Source organism: Pinus tabuliformis, chromosome X (assembly GCF_031772625.1).
Source record: "Pinus tabuliformis cultivar Carrire ecotype Pingquan chromosome X, CPIR1, whole genome shotgun sequence".
NCBI classification, from domain to species: domain Eukaryota; kingdom Viridiplantae; phylum Streptophyta; class Pinopsida; order Pinales; family Pinaceae; genus Pinus; species Pinus tabuliformis.
Window position 1 is genome coordinate 1,153,558,826 of NC_142308.1, and position 19,593 is coordinate 1,153,578,418.

Sequence of the window (19,593 nt, forward strand, 5' to 3'; positions counted from 1 at the left end):
ATATATGAAGGAGGAATGAATCTAGAAGAATTGATAGACTAGATTAATGGCATGGAGAAATTCTTTGACTATGACGAAACAGAAGATGAGAAGAAAGTAAAGTTTGTTGTCACCATGCTAAAAGGACATGCAATACTTTGGTGGGATGGAGTGCAAGCAGAAAGAAAGAGTCTTGGCAGCCAATCAATCAAAAATTGGAATAGGATGGTAGCAAAGCTAAGAGGTAAGTTTATACCAAGTAATTATCAGCAAACCTTGTTTAGACATATGCAGAATCTTAGACAGAGGTCTATGACAGTGAAAGAATACACAGAGGAATTCTATAAGGTAAGCATAAGAGCTGGATAAACTCAGGATACAGATGAGAAGGTGGCTAGATATGTGAATGGCTAGATAGGCTGGAGAATGTGTACTAATTCAAGAGCCATCAATAAAATCACAATCAGGTAAAGATTTCCTTTACCTAGAACTGAATATTTGATGGATTTTTTGAGTGGAGCAAAGTAATATACAAAACTCGATCTTAAGAGTGGGTATCATCAGATAAGGATAAGAGAAGGGGATGAATGGAAAGCTGCCTTTAAGAGAAATGATGGATTGTGTGAGTGGAGAGTAATGCCTTTTGGGTTATCAAATGCACCAAGTACATTTATGAGACTCATGAATGAAGTTATTAAAGAATTTATTTGTAAATTTGTAATAGTATATCTGGACGATATATTAGTTTACAGCAGGTCCAAGGAGGAGCACATGAGACATCTGCATTATGTCTTACAAAGGCTACAACAAGAGAAATTATTGGTGAATTTGAAGTGTTCATTCATGAAAGAAGAGTTAGTGTATTTGGGTTTTGTTATTTTTGCTGAAGGGTTGAATATGGATCCAGAGAAGATCAAAGTAATCATGGAGTGGCCTTCACCTAAAAGTGTCTTTGAGGTAAGAAGTTTTCATGGTCTTGCTAGTTTTTATAGGAAATTCATAAGGAATTTTAATAAGATCAATGCCCCTATTATTGAGACCATAAAGAAGGATAAACAACCATTTAGATGGACTGCTAAAGCAGAAAATAATTTTCAGCTATTGAAGAAGAAGATCACTGAAAAACCTATTTTGGTTCTGTTATCACCCTAAAATCTTTGTCTCTAAGCTTTGGAAAGTTGCCTTGTTTATAGTCATAGTCTTATAAGTTTTGAGTCATCTCATCAAAATTAGTGTCATTCTCATTTACAAACCCTTCTTCTAGTCATGGTGTTAAAGGGTCTCTAGGTCATTTCATGCTTTAAGGGTTAGGTCATAAGGTTAGAAGTCTTTTATGGTCATATCTCTTTTCCAAATAATGTTTGACAGCCTCATTCCATGTCCTAGAAGCCTCACCAGGTGTTTAGAAGTCATATCTCACATCATTGTGGAGAAATTTTGAAACTAGCTACGAAATCACTGAACTAGGAGTTTTCGTAGCGCGCTACGAAATCCCTGAAAAAGCCTGTTTCAACATAAAAAACTCTGCTTTCTGCGTTTACTATTCAACTTCCAGAAGATGTCCTAAGTAGTTGAGAACTCAATTTTGAAACTTGAAAGAGGCTTGTCTTCCTAACATACCAAATTACAAAAACCTCTTTCAGTTTCTTCAAATTCGTTCTGAGGTGGGAGGAATTTATGGTTAAACTTGCGCTACGAAATTGCTGAAAGTCAAGCTTGGTCTTCTGGTTTTAGCAGTCTTTTTCAAGATCAGTTTCTGGTCACATGAAAAGGTATTTTCTAATTCTGAAGGAGGTTTCTCTTAATAAACTCTCTAGATATAATAACCTATCTCACTTTCTTCATAAGTGTTTTCAGTTGGGAGATAATAATCTTTCTTTGAAACCCAAAATTCAGAGAACAGATTTTTCCTGTTTGACACGTGTTTTTCAAGGATAGATTCTGGGCAGCTGGAGAAGTGTTTTAAAAAACAAAGAGACATTTTTGTTCTAGATAGAATGGAATACAAAAACCTCCTTCAGTTTCATAAAATGTGTCATGGATAAGGAGATAAAGGCTCTGTCCCACGTGCCAACTTTCAAGGATCCTAAACCTAAAAACAAGGAAACATGTTCCCTAATTTCTAGGGTTTGTCATCAGCAGTCAGGTGACAACGTGGGAGGCTTCATCAAATTCGACTTCATGAGGTTGTAGCTGTCAAATAATGCTTTCAATGTTTAGATAAGGTTGTTGTAATCATAACAAGGAGTTGTACTCCTAATTGTATTAGGACTCTAGGACTGCTAGTTTGCTGTCATTTGTATTTAATGGTTTGTTTTATGGTTAGAATAGGTGTCACTCATAGAAAATTCGAATTCTCTTTATGATGGATGAAGGAATACATGTTGTAAATGATATATATAGAGCAAGAGGTCGAATTAACAAAGGGTTGAAGACTTTTTGGCCTAGCTACTGCTTTATGTTATGAACTATAATCAGTAATGCAGAGAGGTTTTTCTAAACAGATCTGAGTTCTCATGGGGTTAATGTTGTCTTGATTTATATGTTACTTTGAATCATTTGCAGTAGATCTCATTTCTATTACTTAGAATTCACAACTATGTGCTCTGACTTCTTTTAGAAATGAGATGACTGTGTCTTTTTGCAGTTTGTGAGTAAACAATCTTTGAACTACTAGCAGCAAGTTTCATTACCATTACTCAGATTTCATAACCCTATTCTCTGACTTCCTTTAGTAATGGAATTTTTGTGTTTGTGCAGTAGATCTCATTGCTATCACTCAGAATTCACAACCATGTGCTCTGACTTCCTTTAGAAATGAGATGACTGTATCTTCTACATTTTGTTAGTAAACTATCTTTGAACTACTAGCAGTAAGTTTCGTTACTATTACTTAGAATTCATAACCCTATGCTCTGACTTCCTTTAGTAATGGAATTATTGTGATGATCTATTTCCTTGAGTGAATTATCTTTGTTTGAAAACCCCATTTTCCTCAGCTTTCATGTCAAGAAACCTTGCCACTAAATTTATTGACTTGTTGACTCCATAGCCCAATGGTAGCAAGCCTTCATCTTTTCAACCTACAAACACACAAAACCAAGATAGAGTTAGCCATCTATATTATCATCAATCAATATCATTAATCCTTTGAGAGAGCCCTCTCAGGTTGAGGAGGCTAAGCCTTAGCTAAAAGATTGGTTTGAAATAGTTACACCGAGATAGTCTAATCAACAGCCTATCAGGGACCTATTTTGGTGATAACAGGTTCTACCTGATTTTAGTAAACCTTTCCAAGTGAAATGTGATGCCATTGGAGAAGCTATTGGAGGTGTTTTAAGTCAGGAAGACAAACCTATAGCTTATTTTAATGAAAATCTGAATGATTCAAAGAAGAAGTATTCTTCTTATGATAAAGAGTTCTATGCAGTTGTGCAATCATTAAAGAAGTGGAGACATTATCTAATGTTAAAGGAATTCATACTTTATTCAGATAACCATGCACTACAGTATATTATGTAGCAACCAAAACTTAGCCAGAAACATGCTAAATGGGTAGAGTATCTTCAAGGTTTCCATTTTGTCTTGAAACACATAAACGACCAATCAAACAAAGTTGCAGATGCCTTAAGTAGGAGAAATGTATTACTTCAAGAGAGTCAAATTCAAGTGTTAGGTTTTGATTTTCTTAAAGAATTATATGAAACAGATCCAGATTTTAAAGAGGCATTTGAAGCTTGTAAGAATCCTGTTTTGATGGATAGGAGTAAATGGTTGGATTATTTCTTACAAGATGCACTGTTGTTTAAGAGAAATCAGCAGTGCATACCAAACTACTCTATGAGGGAGAATTAATCAAAGAGAAACATAGTGGTGGACTTGCAGGACATTTTGGTATAGAGAAGACTTATGAACAGTTGAACAGATTTTATTTCTGGCCAAAAATGAGATCTGAAGTGGAAAAGTATGTGAAAACTTGCAAAATATGTCAATATGCAAAGGGAAGAAGCCAAAACACAGGTTTGTATGTTCCATTACCAATTCCAGATAGACCTTGGGATATGGTAAGTATGGATTTTGTTTTGGGCTTACCAAATACTCAAAGAGGAAATGATTCAATTTTTGTTGTAATGGACAGATTTTCAAAAATGGCACATTTTATTCCATGTTATAAAACTAGTGATGCTACTCACATTGCTAATTTGTTTTTCAAGGAGATAGTAAGATTGCATGGGTTGCCTAAGAGTATTGTCTCAAACAGAGATTCCAAATTTGTTGGACATTTCTAGAGGACAATATGGAAGAAGTTGGAAACTAAACTAAGTCTTAGTTTTGCCTATCATCCATAGACTGATGTACAGACTGAAGTTGTGAACATGAGTTTGGGCAATCTTTTAAGGAGTCTTACTGCTGGAAAATCCAAAACAGTGGGATCAAGTGTTGGCACAAGCTGAATATGCATATAATGACTCACCTAACAGGAGTACATGATAGAGTCCATTCCATATTGTTTATGGAATGAATCCAAGAGGAGTATCTGAGTTGAGAAACTTGGGAAAAGATGAGATGAGAAGTGCAGAGTGAGAAGATTTTACTTCAGAAATGCAAGCAATACATGAACATGTGAAACAACAGCTGTAGGATAGCAACATCAAGTACAAAACCAGAGCATACATGAGAAGAAGAGAAGTGAACTTTGAAGTTCGAGATTTGGTTTTAGCACACCTCAGAAAGGAAAGATTTCCAAAGAGGGACTATAACAAATTAAAGTTCAATAAAATTGGACCATGCAGAGTATTAAGGAAGTTTTCTACAAATGCATATGAAATTGAGTTACCCCCTGATGTTGAAATATCTCCAATTTTCAATGTTGCTGACTTGTACAAGTATGAAGGTGAAACTGCAGATGATACAGAAAAGGATCAGACGACACAAGAAATTGACTGGGTAAAACAGTTACCTACAACAAAAGAGTTACAACCAAAAATGATTTTGGACAAGAAAGTGTTCAAGAAAACCAGAGGACAGGAGTACTTTCAGTATTTGGTAAAATGGAAGGATCAGCCAACTGCTGAAGCTACTTGGGTAACAGAAAGCATGCTACAGAAGCTGGGCAGTTCTATAGAAGAGCTCATGGACAGGAGCCCATGAAGAATTTTGTCCTCAAGAGTCTGATGCAGGAGCATGAGACTTGGAGGGAAAAATCTTCAAACTTATTCCAAAAATACAAAAAAATCTACAAGCAAAGGAGTGGGATCCTTTAGCCATCAATTTCCATGTTTTTCTAGTTTAGCATAGAGATAGAATCTAGGAATAAATCATTATGTAATAAGTGTTGATTAGTTAAGCTATAGTGGAGGTTCTCGAGGAGGATGTCTCGCAGAACTGATAGTTGCAATAAATTAAGCCTCTGTTCAAGGATCTGGTTGTTAACACGAACCAATATATATGTAAGTTTGATGCTATTGTAAAGGGATTTTGATTGAATGTGTTTATCTCGTATTACTGAAGAAAAGAGCAGACATCTTTGTGTATTGGTCGATCCCAAAGACATTGAGATCTCCGAAACCCTTCTCTGCATATGAACTTATGCTTGTCTGTTAAATCTGGTGTTTATGCATATTTTGGCTTCATGCAGCGGTTTCTTTTAAATCTTCACAACAACGGTTCGGCCTTTGTTTCCAATTAATATTTTGATTGAAGTCTGTTTGAGTGTGTTCCCTTCGAATCGGCATACTCTATTTCCTTTATACACATCGTTTAGTCCCGCAGGTGAAATTCAGGTTTACACTAAGAAATTGTGGAAAACTTAGTCCGAATTGAGAATCCAGACTTGAAATCTTATCAAGTGTGGTTGATATCCAAGTTGGGTCCGTAAATGCCATCGCATCGCAACACTTGAGTGGAGAGGGACTGACCTTTGGAATCGCCGAAATCTGAAGTAGCGATACATTCAGATTGTTTGATAACCTATTGGGTTCGCGAAGTTATCGCATCGCAAGTGGAGGAGCCTAGCATTGGAACGTTGAAAACCCTAACTGCGATTGCCGATAACACTACAATGTTATCACATTGGAAAAGGGCTGTTATGTTATTGTCCCGTTCCATGTGGAACTGTCGATAGCGACTGTCGATAGTGTATTTCCATGAATAATCACATCATGGCCATTTGAAGCCGTCGATAGTGTATTTTATGAACAGTTGCGTTAATTCCATTTAAAAACCCCGCCGATAGTGTATTTCGTAATTCTCATGGAATTATAGCTCCGATAGAAGAAAAGAGGCTTTGTGGCGTAAATTGTTCCTGATAACAAGGGTTGGGGTGATTAAGGGGAAAAGAGTGGTGATAGCGGCAAAAAGGGAAAGTTTAATTAAACAGTCAGTCTAGAAATAGATGACTGATACTTCAGTTGGGATTGAAGAAGGGTTTCAGCCAGAATTAGAAGAAATTATATCAGGATTAGGGCGTCTGTCTATATCGCTTGCACCCAGGCCACCACATTATGTGACTAATTGCCCATCAAAGAATTCCAAGAAGGGATCCTCAGGAGGATCGGAAGGTGAGGCATTAGCCTCTCAGTTTGAAATGGACTTTACCCTCATCACATGCATGGTGTCATTGATGATGGGTTGTGTCTGGTATCTTGAAAGTGGAGTCTCATTCCACATGACTGATGATAAAAATTTATTTAGCACCTTGGAGGAGAAATACCTCAAGATGTGCATAGAGATGGGTGATGACCGAAGGTATAGTGTTTCAGGAGTGGGCACGATTTCTTTTCGGAGGGAGCATGGAGCTCCTCTCATCTTGACAGATGTGATGTATGTGCCTGGACTGAAGAAGAATTTGGTATTGGTGGTGATGTTGGAGGACAAAGGCTACGATGTTGTCTTCAGTAAAGGAAAGGTGTTCCTAAGACACATATCCATGGGTCAGACCAAGAGGATAGGGATTCGAGTGAAGAATCTCTATAAACTAGAGGTAGATGATTGTGCAACATTGAATACGAAAGCATAATTGGTGCAAATCCAAGACATTGGTGAGTTGTGGCACAGACGATTGACCCATTTGCATCATGGAGCTTTGAAGATAATGCAACAGATATCTACAGGACTTCCCAAAGGTAAACTTGAGCAAGTTGACACATGCAAAGGTTGTACCTTGGGAAAGTACACCAAGTCTTCCTTTCATGATCGAGACAGTCGAGCAAAGGCTATCTTAGAGAGAGTTCATACTGATGTGTGTGGACCATTCTCGACGGCATCCACAGTGAAGCAAAGGTATTATGTGATTTTCATTAATGACTATTCTCGTAAATGCTGGATTTATTTCATGCAGAAGAAGGACCAAACTTTCACAAAGTTTTGTGAGTTTAAATCTTTGGTTGAGAAAGAGTCAGGGAAGAAGATCAAGGCCTTGAGAAGCGACAATGGTGGAGAATATGTCTCTAAAGAGTTTAAGGACTTCTGTGCAGCAGAAGGAATTAAATGAGAGTTGATGGCACCTCATAACCCACAATAGAATGGGGTGGCCGAAAGGAAGAACATAACTATTGTAGGGGTAGCATGGGCAATGCTGCATGACCAAGGTCTACCACTTCACTTGTGGGTTGAGGCATGCAAGACAATGGTCTATTTGCAAAATAGAAATCCGCATCGCATACTTGGGATGAAGACACCAGAGGAAGCTTTCTCTGGTAAGAGACCAGATGTGGGTCACTTCAGGATCTTTGGCTCATTGGTATATTTCCATGTGACAAAGGATGCATGGAAGAAGCTTGAGACGACAGTAGAGTTGGGGATATTTGTGGGGTACACTGATACACCTCACAACTATCGGGTGTACTTGCCTACCAGTCGAAGGACAATGGTTCGTAGAGATCTCAAGTTTGATGAGCAGAAGGCCATGTGAGTTTCCCTTGAGAGGGAGCTCCAAATATAGGTTGTGGAGGAACTGTTGGTTCCTAAGGAGGAGAAGCCTTAGACTGATGCAGAGAAGCTGCATGTAGAGGTTCCAGGAGTGGAGACATCCACTCAAGCAGAGTCTTCTAGAGATGGACGGAAGCACACAAGAGAAGCTGATAAATTTTTGGTGTATGAGAGAGAGAATGTGGGAGCACCATCTTCTTAGCGCAGACAGAGGAGGTCACCTGAGAGGTACACTAGATACATGGCCCTTGCTGGGGAATGTGTTGAGACTGAGCCATCTTCCTTTGAGGAAGTAGTGCAGCAGCCGATTTGGGTTGATGCTATTGTGGGGGGGTATGACTCCATAGTTCGTAACAGTGTTTGGGACGTGGTTTCAAGACCAGAGAACAAGTTAGTTGTGAGTTCCCATTGTCTTTACAAAGTAAAGCAAGCTGTTGATGATGAGAGGATCATGTTGCTGTAGTATATTTTGACAGAGGAGAAAGATGTTGACATTTTGACAAAGGCATTGTCAAAGTGTTAATTCGAGTTCCATAGAGACAGGATCGGGTGGGCAGATAATCCCTTCTTGTTGAGAGGGAGTGTTGAAATATGGCAATAAGAATATTCCAATTTAATTTGTCCTTGAATTAAATTGTGAATTAAAATTGAATTTAGTCTTAACAACTACTTGTAAATAATTAATTAATTCATTTTGAATTAATTAGTTGTATAAATTCAAGTTAGAAATCTTTATGAAGTCATGCAAGAGTTATCCCTTAAATTAAGGAGATAAGATTGAGTTATATTTGAGTTGTAATTAGTTAACTCAGTTTACTGAGTTAAGTCCAGTTAAATTAGTTCCAAACTGTTTGAGGAACTAATAGAGAGTTAACAGTCAGTTGATGCATGCATGCACTCAACTAGTGTACTCCAATTAACTGAAGATTCCCTCATCAGAAACTCATGCATGTATATTCTAAGAAAGACCCAGTTGAGATTAAAGAAAAGGATAGTGTACTATCAGTTGCATGTGTTTTCTTATAAAGAAAACTCATGCATGCAGTCAAGAAATCATTCCTTGAGGATTGTGTAGTTCTGATAGTGTGTGAGAGAGGTATTCCACTTGGTGAGGTGAAGATCATCCACAAGGAACAACACAAGGAGATAGGATCTTGAAGGGCAGAGAGGAAGGCTAGAGAGAAGCCAAGATTGCCTATGAGCATCTGCGAGGATTGTATTGATAGCTGTCTAGCTGTGAGAGCTAAGGCTTTGTATAATTCCTATGTATTTCCACCTTGTATGATAATACATATAGTGGGGTTTTTAGCTGAGGCTTTCCCCAAAGTATTTTCATGTGTATTGTGCATTGATTCTTCTTCTTCTAGTTATATTGTTCAGCTCAATATTTAAGCTTCCGCAAATTGATAGTAGAAGTAGGTTATAGTATTCTGTTTTGATTTATATTGCATTTTCGGGTTAACCTACCATCAAAATTTCTACAGTTTATACTAGTGAGCCATTATACATACCAGTAATGATTTAAGTTCTTACTGCTTCAATTTTTTCTTTTTATGGACTTGAATAAAAATGACTTCATGCCCAATGGATAGAAGGCACTAATATGTAGGTTCTTAATGCATTTCTTGCAATACATTGTCCCTAATTGGAGACGATGTTGTTTTCTACCATACCATCTTGCATTTGGGTCAAATGGTCCTATTTTTCATCCCTAGTATAGAAGAGGAAGGGTGCAATCTTGGTTAGCCAAATGAAGAGTTGAAGTTTGAAAGCCAAAGAGGAAGAGCCGAAATTCAGAGGTCGAAATGAGAAGGGATAGGCTGACCATCGGAAGCCGATATTAGAGAAGGTCACACATATCAGGATATCATAGGTCATAATAGAGGGGGGTTGTAACATTTTATTTAAGCGGGACCTGAAATGGGAATATCAGAGCACGTAGTCCGAAGGGTAGCTATATCAGAACATTAGAAGGCTAGGCCTTGGAGTAGAGAGATATCAGAACCTCGGAGTTTCATAACTCCTTAAAAATTGAAATTCTTTGAAAATCGTCGAGGTTGCTGAGAAGAGAAAATACAAAGGAAATCATTGAAAAACCAAGGACCACAGGGACCCTTTCTCAATCCTCCAAGAAGACAAATGGAAGATGGTGATTGGTCCTAAGAAATTAATGAGGCAGATGACATCAACATGATGTGGCCATGTTTTGGACATGTGGCAGTCAATTTAAACATTTTTGAGGGCCGGATGGGGAAAATCTAGGCAACACGTGTCACCACTAACGAGGCACCACATAGAGATTATGACATTAGCATGACCTTATTTTGGAGTTTGGTTTTTCAGAGGATGGAGTTTTCGTAAATCCTATCAAATTGTTTTATCAAAAGTGATGATTTGAAGAAGGGGCTCTAATGTTAAGTGGCATTTTTTCATGAGGACTCAGAGGACCAAGGGTATAGAAATGGCAGAGAACCCATGTCCTATGGAGAATATTAGAGGTTAGTTTTTTTGGAACCCCTTTGAAATTTCATTTTGAAAAGGTATCGATGAGAAGGGCTTCCAATGTGGATTGTAACATGGTCATGAGAGATCCAAAGAATCCAGAGCAGAGAGAATATTTAGCACCTAAGTGTTATGAACCATATGTAGATGTGAATATCATAACTCCTATGTAATTTATTTTTGAAAAGTTTCGATGATAGGGGATTATGATGTGTTGTTGGAATTTGGTTATGAGGACTTAGAGGACCAAGGGCGTGGACTAGGGCCAAGCACCTAAGTGTTATAGAGATCATCAGGAGAGGGAGACATCGTAACGTTGTTTTAAGTTCAATTCGAAGAAATTTCGATGAAAAGAGATTCGATGCATTGATGGCTCATTGTTGTGGGAGACATAAAGGAACCAAGGGTGGAAGAGAAAACATAAAAGGATATAGGACCCTCACAGGAGCCCAAAGGCTTTAGCACCTAAGCGCCAAGCCACTGGTCACGAAACCCAGTTCTATGGCATAATTGCGATAAGAGGGATAAGGAAAAAGGATCTAGGGGCATAAGAAATTTTTAATTTCGTAACATTTATTTTAAATAGAGTTACGATGGATGAAGGCTCTAATATTGCAACCCCTAAGTGCTATACTAGTGGTCACAGGAAGTAGTGCTATTGTCGATAAATGATAAAGGGGCTAAGCTCAAAGGAGGGGTGAAGTCATCGGAACTCTGTGAATTCGTAATACCTTTCCAAATAGAGTTACGAAAAATAAAGGATCTAATATTGTAGCACTTAAGTACTATAATAACGATCACATGTATTTGTTATATGGTGAATAAAAAATAAGGAGCTAAGCACAAAAGGGCTAAAGGAATCGTAACTTTGTGTTTTTGTAACGTCATTTTAAATAAAGTTATGATGTGTTTCGGCTTCGAAATTACACTATGAAAATGTTAAGAGATGTATTAGGCTCAGATAATGCACCACAAAGGTAATAAAGGTGTGGATGGGTCGATATTTAGCTCATGGGGCACCTTCAACACCACCAAACCTGATCACGGCTAGCTCCTGTTATAACTTCGTAATTTCCCTAGGCTATGGAGAGAAACTCAAAGGTAACCACAAAACCACTTGAAAAGCTAGGATCTAGCCCTTCCAGCTTCAGAGAGGGATATCTCTATTTGATTTAAATTTTGTCTTAAGGTATTAGGCTAGTTATTGAGTTATGAGGTTAGTTTTTCAAATATTTGTTTGAAAATTGCAGGGAAAGTCCATTGGGCATGGAGTCATGAGTCTTTGGGTGATCAAACACAAAAATGACATAGCAACTGTAACATGGCAGGATAGGAAAGTTTTTGGATCTTTTAAAGTATATGTGATTTGGATAGGCTGAATATGATTTTAAGTTCAATTAAATATAGAGCATGCTGGGATGAATTATATACTTAACATTAGAATGGAAACATTGATATTGTTTACAAGACAGAGCAGAGTACACTTAAGCAAATTCAACCCTTTATCTTCTTGAAACAATAGAGACAGAAAACATATGGAAGACTGAGAAAATAACAATTTCACATGAGAAAGTACATCACCAATTGCTTGACACAAGAATCCTAGAACAAAAACTCTCTGTATTATTGTAAATTGATCACTTCAGTATAATGCATAGATTACATCAAAATATGGCTCCTTTCTTCACACAAGTTCCAACCCTGTTAATCCTTATTACAATATATTTATATACTTTCTTCTAAAATACTTTCAGGTTACAAAAGGAATTCATTACAATCAATATTCTAACAAAATTACATACTTCTCTAAAACGTAACTAAAAAATGGAAGCCTTGGACAAATTTGGCTGTCTGTTGAAAGTTTTAGGGAATTTGTTGCCAAATGTGCCCCTTTTTCGCTCCTTGCTTCTACTTTTGTGCCAAAAATATAGGTCTTCGTTTTATGCTTGTTAGACTAACTCCAATAGTTGGTCCCACCTTTCTTCACGCGGTATTGAAAAAATCACCATGCTCCAAAATTTTTCATCCACTTTAGTGTAAATTTGGAAAGTTGGCCTATTTACAAATAAATGATGAATTTCATCCTGTATATTTAAATCATGTTGCAGGCCTTGTAGGAAAGCTTATCCACTGATGATTCCTTTTGCTTTTGCAAACTTCGATACATCTGCAGAGTTGTTCTTGATAATTCTCTAATGGAATCAATTTTCCATTAGAGCTTCTAAGCTCTGGAAGTCCCTTTTCCTGCAATACAAAAACGTTTTATTGAATCTCTTTACGTGTAGCTCCATATCTTTGTATTTTTTTTTTATTTTTTTTTTTGAGGAAAACCTGTGAACATATTTGAAACCAACGTTTCGGACTAGCTTAGTGAGTCCATCATCAGGGCAATGAGATTTGTTTTTGAGAAGAGAGAGCATGAAAATTACGGAGCTTATTAATACTTATTTGAAAAATATTGTTGTTGTCTTCATTAGTAGTGGGCTTATGAATGGTATTTTCATTAATACTTATTTAATTTATTTAATTAGATAGCTATTTATTATATTTATTATATTTATTTATTTAGTTATAATTTTATTATATTATTCTTTATTTATATATATAAAATTTATTATTTAAATTTCAAATAAAATAACTCTATTATCTATTTATTATTATTATTTATTATTATTTATTATCATTATTATTTATTTATTTATTACAAATAAAAAATAATTTAATAAATACCTATCTATTTAGATAGGTATTTATTTTATTTATTATATATTATTATTGTTAATTTACTTGGTTATAATTTTATTATATTATTGTTTATATATATATATATATATATATATATATATATATATATATATTTATATATAAAATAAATCTATTACTGGTATATTATTATTTTTAATAAGTACATATTTATTTAGATAGATATTTATTATATATTATTATTATTTATATATTTAGTTATAATTTTATTATATTATTGTTTATATATATATATAGTTTATTATTTAAATTTCAAATAAAATAAATCTATTATTTATTTATTATTATCATTGTTATTATTTATTAATTTATTAATTATTTTTATTTATTTATTATAAATGAATAAAAATAAATTAATAAATGCCTATTTAATTAGATAGGTTTTTATTATATTTATTATATATTATTATTGTTTATTTGTTTGGTTATAATTTTATTATATTATTGTTTATTTATTTTTATTTATTTATTATAAATAAATAAAAATAATTTAATAAATACCTATTTATTTAGATAGGTATTTATTATATTTATTATATATTATTATTGCTTATTTATTTGGTTATAATTTTATTGTATAATTGTTTATTTATATATATATATAATTGTTTATTTATATTTTTATATATAATATAATCTATTATTTATATTTTTATTAAAATGAATCTATTATTTATATATATTTATTGAGTACCTATTTGTTTAGATAGGTATTTATTCTATTTATTATATATTATTATTATTTATATATTTGGTATATATATTTTATTATATTATTGTTTATATATATATATATATATAGCTTGTTATTTAAATTACAAATAAAATAAATCTATTATTTATTTGTTATTTTTTTTTTTATTATTATTTATTATTAATAATTAATTAATTAATTATTTATTTATTATAGGTGAATAAAAATAAATTAATAAATACCTATTTATTCAGATAGGTTTTAATTATATTTATTATATATTATTATTGTTTATTTATATATATATAATTTGTTATTTAAATTTCAAATAAATAAATCTATTATTTATTTATTATTATTATTATTATTATTATTTTTATTATTAATTTTTATTTATTATTATTAATTTTTATATATTTATTATTATTAATAATATAATAAAAACTATATATATATAGATAAACAATAATAAAATAAAATTATAACCAAATATATAAATAATAATAATATATAATAAATAGAATAAATACCTATCTAAACAAATAGGTACTCATTATAAATAATAATATATAAATAATAGATTTATTTTATTAAAAATATAAATAATAAATTATATATATAAATAAACAATTATACGATAAAATTATAACCAAATAAATAAGCAATAATAATATATAATAAATATAATAAAAACCTATCTAATTAAATAGGCATTTATTAATTTATTTTTATTCATTTATAATAAATAAATAAAAATAATTAATAAATTAATAAATAATAACAATGATAATAATAAATAAATAATAGATTTATTTTATTTGAAATTTAAATAATAAACTATATATTTATATATATATAAATAAACAATAATATAATAAAATTATAACTAAATATATAAATAAAAATAATATATAATAAATATAACAAATACCTATTTACTAAATTATTTTTATTTATTTATAATAAATAAATAAAAATAAATAAAAATAATATAATAAAATTATAACCAAACAAATAAACAATAATGATATATAATAAATATAATAAGAACCTATCTAATTAGTCATTTATTAATTTATTAATTATTTTTATTTATTTATTATAATAAATAAATAATAATAATTTAGAACCTATTTATTTAGATAGGTATTTGTTATATTTATTATATATTATTATTGTTTATTTATTTTTATTTATTTATTATAAATAAATAAAAATAATTTAATAAATACCTATTTATTTAGATAGGTATTTATTATATTTATTATATATTATTATTGCTTATTTATTTGGTTATAATTTTATTGTATAATTTTTTATTTATATATATAATTTATTATTTATATTTTTAATAAAATAAATTTATTATTTATATACTATTATTTATAATGAGTACCTATTTGTTTAGATAGGTATTTATTCTATTTATCATATATTATTATTATTTATATATTTGGTTTACAATATATAATTATAACCAAATTATAAATTTGGTTATAATTTTATTATATTATTGTTTATATATATATATATATATATATATATATATATATATATATATATTATAAATTACAAATAAAATAAATCTATTATTTATTTGTTATTATTTTTATTATTATTGTTATTATTTATTAATTATTTTTATTTATCTATTATAGGTGAATAAAAATAAATTAATAAATATATATTTATTCAGATAGGTTTTAATTATATTTATTATATATTATTATTGTTTGTTTATTTCGTTAAAATTTTATTATATTATTGTTTATTTATATATATATAATTTGTTATTTAAATTTCAAATAAATAAATCTATTATTTATTTATATTTATTTATTTATTATTATTATTATTATTATTATTATTTATTTATTAATTTATTTTTATTTATTTATTATTATTAATTTAAATAACAAAATATATATATATATATATATATATATATATATATATATATATATATATATAAAATAAAATTATAACCAAATATATAAATAATAATAATATATAAATAATAGATTTATTTTATTAAAAATATAAATAATAAATTATATATATAAATAAACAATTATACAATAAAATTATAACCAAATAAATAAGAAATAATAATATATAATAAATATAATAAATACCTATCTAAATAAATAGGTATTTATTAAATTATTTTTATTTATTTATAATAAATAAATAAAAATAAACAATAATATAATAAAATTATAACTAAACAAATAAACAATAATAATATATAATAAATATAATAAAAACTATCTATTTAGCATTTATTAATTTATTTTTATTCATTTATAATAAATAAATAAAAATAATTAATAAATTAATAAATAATAACAATGATAATAATAATAATAATAATAAATAAATAATAGATTTATTTTATTTGAAGTTTAAATAATAAACTCTATATATATAAATAAACAATAATATAATAAAATTATAACTAAATATATAAATAATAATAATATATAATAAATATCTATCTAAATAAATATGTACTTATTAAAAATAATAATATACAAGTAATAGATTTATTTTATTAAAAATATAAATAATAAATATATATATATATATATATAAACAATAATATAATAAAATTATAACCAAGTAAATTAACAATAATAATATATAATAAATAAAATAAATACCTATCTAAATAGATAGGTATTTATTAAATTATTTTTTATTTGTAATAAATAAATAAAAATAAATAAATAAATAATAATAATGATAATAATAATAATAAAAATAATAATAAATAGATAATAGAGTTATTTTATTTGAAATTTAAATAATAAATTATATATATATAAATAAAGAATAATATAATAAAATTATAACTAAATAAATAAATATTAATAAATATAATAAATAGCTATCTAATTAAATAAATTAAATAAGTATTAATGAAAATACCATTCATAAGTCGACTACTAATGAAGACAACAGCAATATTTTTCAAATAAGTATTAATAAGCTCTGTAATTTTCACGCTCTCTCTTCTAAAAAACAAATCTCATTGGCCTGATGATGGACTCACTAAGCTAGTCCGAAACGTTGGTTTCAAATCTGTTCACAGGTTTTCCTCAAAAAAAAAAAAAAAAAAATATTCTATCAGTCTGTATGGACTCCCTCTTTAACATCTTTGTATTTGTTTTCCAGCTACACCACCAGAATATTTTTAGTGAAAACTCTTTTGACTACCATTACTACTTCTGTTATGTCGTGGATATTGAGATCCTCCAATTATTCTATGGTTTTAGAGTTCAGCATTTTGATAATTTTGTGTGCTTCTTCTGGTCTATGCTCAATATCAACTCTTGTTTTCTTGATTGCTACCTTCACTCTTCATACCAAGGTTGGATGGTACAGAAGGGTGTTGACGTGGAGAGGGATGAGGTAGTGGTGATCTCAAGGATGTAGGAAGGACAAATGGCATGGGAGAATAGGTGGAGGTGACGTGGGGAGTTGATAGGTGGAAGCGTGAAGGAGAGGGCGATTTTTAGGGGGGGTGTGAGTGGTAAGTTGTTTTGTGAGGGGACCCCCTGAAAAGGCTGAGGGATTGAAACATCGCCTAAAGGGGTTTCGATGGAATCTGCTTTTCGGGAACGCCCCCCCCCCACCCCTTTCCATTAACCATTGAGAGTGCCAGAGGGTTCGAAAAGTTCCTCCCACCATTGATCCTGTTTGAGGAGATCTGGATTGTCGGTTCATGTACACTTATTACAACAAAACAACAAATAATGTCCTATCATGCTAAAAAAATTATAACCTAAGTTTTTCGAATAATTATAACTTTTCGAACAAATTTTAAAAGTGGAATTTTAACTAGCTCGCTATAGGGGCCTTTATTATATATTTATTTTTAATTTCTTAATATTTTATTTTTCTTTTATTCCCCTTTTTCTTTTCACTTTCTATTTTTCACTTTTTTTCTTTTCTTTTCTTTTTCTTTTCAACATAACAAATTTGAAATGATAAAATAGATAGTTACAATATCCCATTGGGATAAATACTTCTTCAAAATATAAGACTCCTATATTTATAGGACCCTAACAACTCAAATAGGGGAAATTAAACATTTAGAGAAGGAAAGTGATAGGTGAATTGGATGGTAATCATGGAGGAATATCATTACAGAAGTGTGACCATATCATTAGCCTACCACTAATCCAGACACTGGAGCCTGAGTCTGCCTAAGGAAATCAGAGGAATCAACATGGAGATATTTTTCTGTGTCAATCATGACACCTCCCGTTTCTCATGTTTTGTTATTTGTTAATTTTATGCATTTTCAAGAAAATGTTGGGTTGTGTTATATTATTTCCACGACTAGCCCGCCTAGTAAACCAGGGGGTTAGAGGGGGGGTGGAGCCCCCCCCTTCGTTGCACCAACTGCGCAGCGGGGGGTCACAGGGAGTTTGAGGGGGGCGGGTAGCGCCCCTCTACAGAGTCTGGGGCAACACCCCAGGGAAATTTTTTTTTGACCCTATATTAGGTTGGGCGGACCTACCTATGGTTTTGTGCATGGTTTTCGCACATGGTTTTGGACGCGATGGTTTTCGGTCCATGGTATTGGATTCTTCAGCATGTATAAATATGTATTGTAACGTTGAAAGGAATATAATGAAAAATCAATCTGGTAATCCCGGTTTTGGGATCTAGGGGAAAATCTCTATGTATATGTGTTTTATGTGTTATGCTCTTGCATTGTTTATTTTCTGTGTTTTAGAATTCGTATGGAGGTAATTTCTGTACGGGTTTAAAACCTACATTTGGTATCGGAGTTGTTTTGGCTTCAAGGGGATGCCTTTGTTGCTGAGGGTTTTCACTTGGGCCTGTGGTAGACCTTGTTCAGTGGAAGATCCGTGGGATCGATTCTAGTGGTGAAAGAAGATGACGAGTAGTGGAAAGATAGAGATCGAGAAATTTAATGGTCATAGTTTTGAGCTATGGAAACTCAAGATGGAGGATCTGTTGGTAGATAAAGATCAGTGAATCGAGGTAGATCTAGGTACTAAACCAATGGGAGTGTCTGATGAAGAATGGAAAAAGTTGGATTGGAAGGCAAAGAGCACAATACGATTGTGTCTCTTAGATTTACTATTGCTAAATGTAACAGGGGAAGCTACAACTAAGGCTTTGTGGGTCAAATTAAGGACTTTGTACCAATCCAAGTTTCTGGTGAATAAATTGTTCCTATGGAAAAGGCTATATAACCTGAGGATGAAAGATGGAGACTCAGTGACAGAGCATCTGAATGCATTTAATACTGTGGTAAGTCAATTATTATCTGTTGATATTAAAATTTCAGATGAAGATAAGTTCATTAGTTTGTTGTGTTCTCTACTATATTTGTGGGATAGTCTGGTTATTGCAATAGGTAGCAATGCAACTGCCTTGTAGTTTGATTAAATAGTCTCATCCTTGCTGATGAAGGAGATGAGACGAAAAAATATGGACAGCCAGAATTTTGATGCCTTGTCTGTACGAGGATGGTCCCACAATAGAAGAAAAAATAAGTTATCGAGTGGGAGATCTAAATCTAGAGGGAGATCTAAATCTCCAGGAAAACATATAAAGGTTGTGTGCTGGAAATGTGGAAAGGAAGGGCACTACAAAAGGGACTATAAATCTAAAGCTCCTGACAAAGGAAAGGGATCTAATGATGCTCCTTCTACCAAGGCGAAAACCACCTCAGTTGAAAGTGG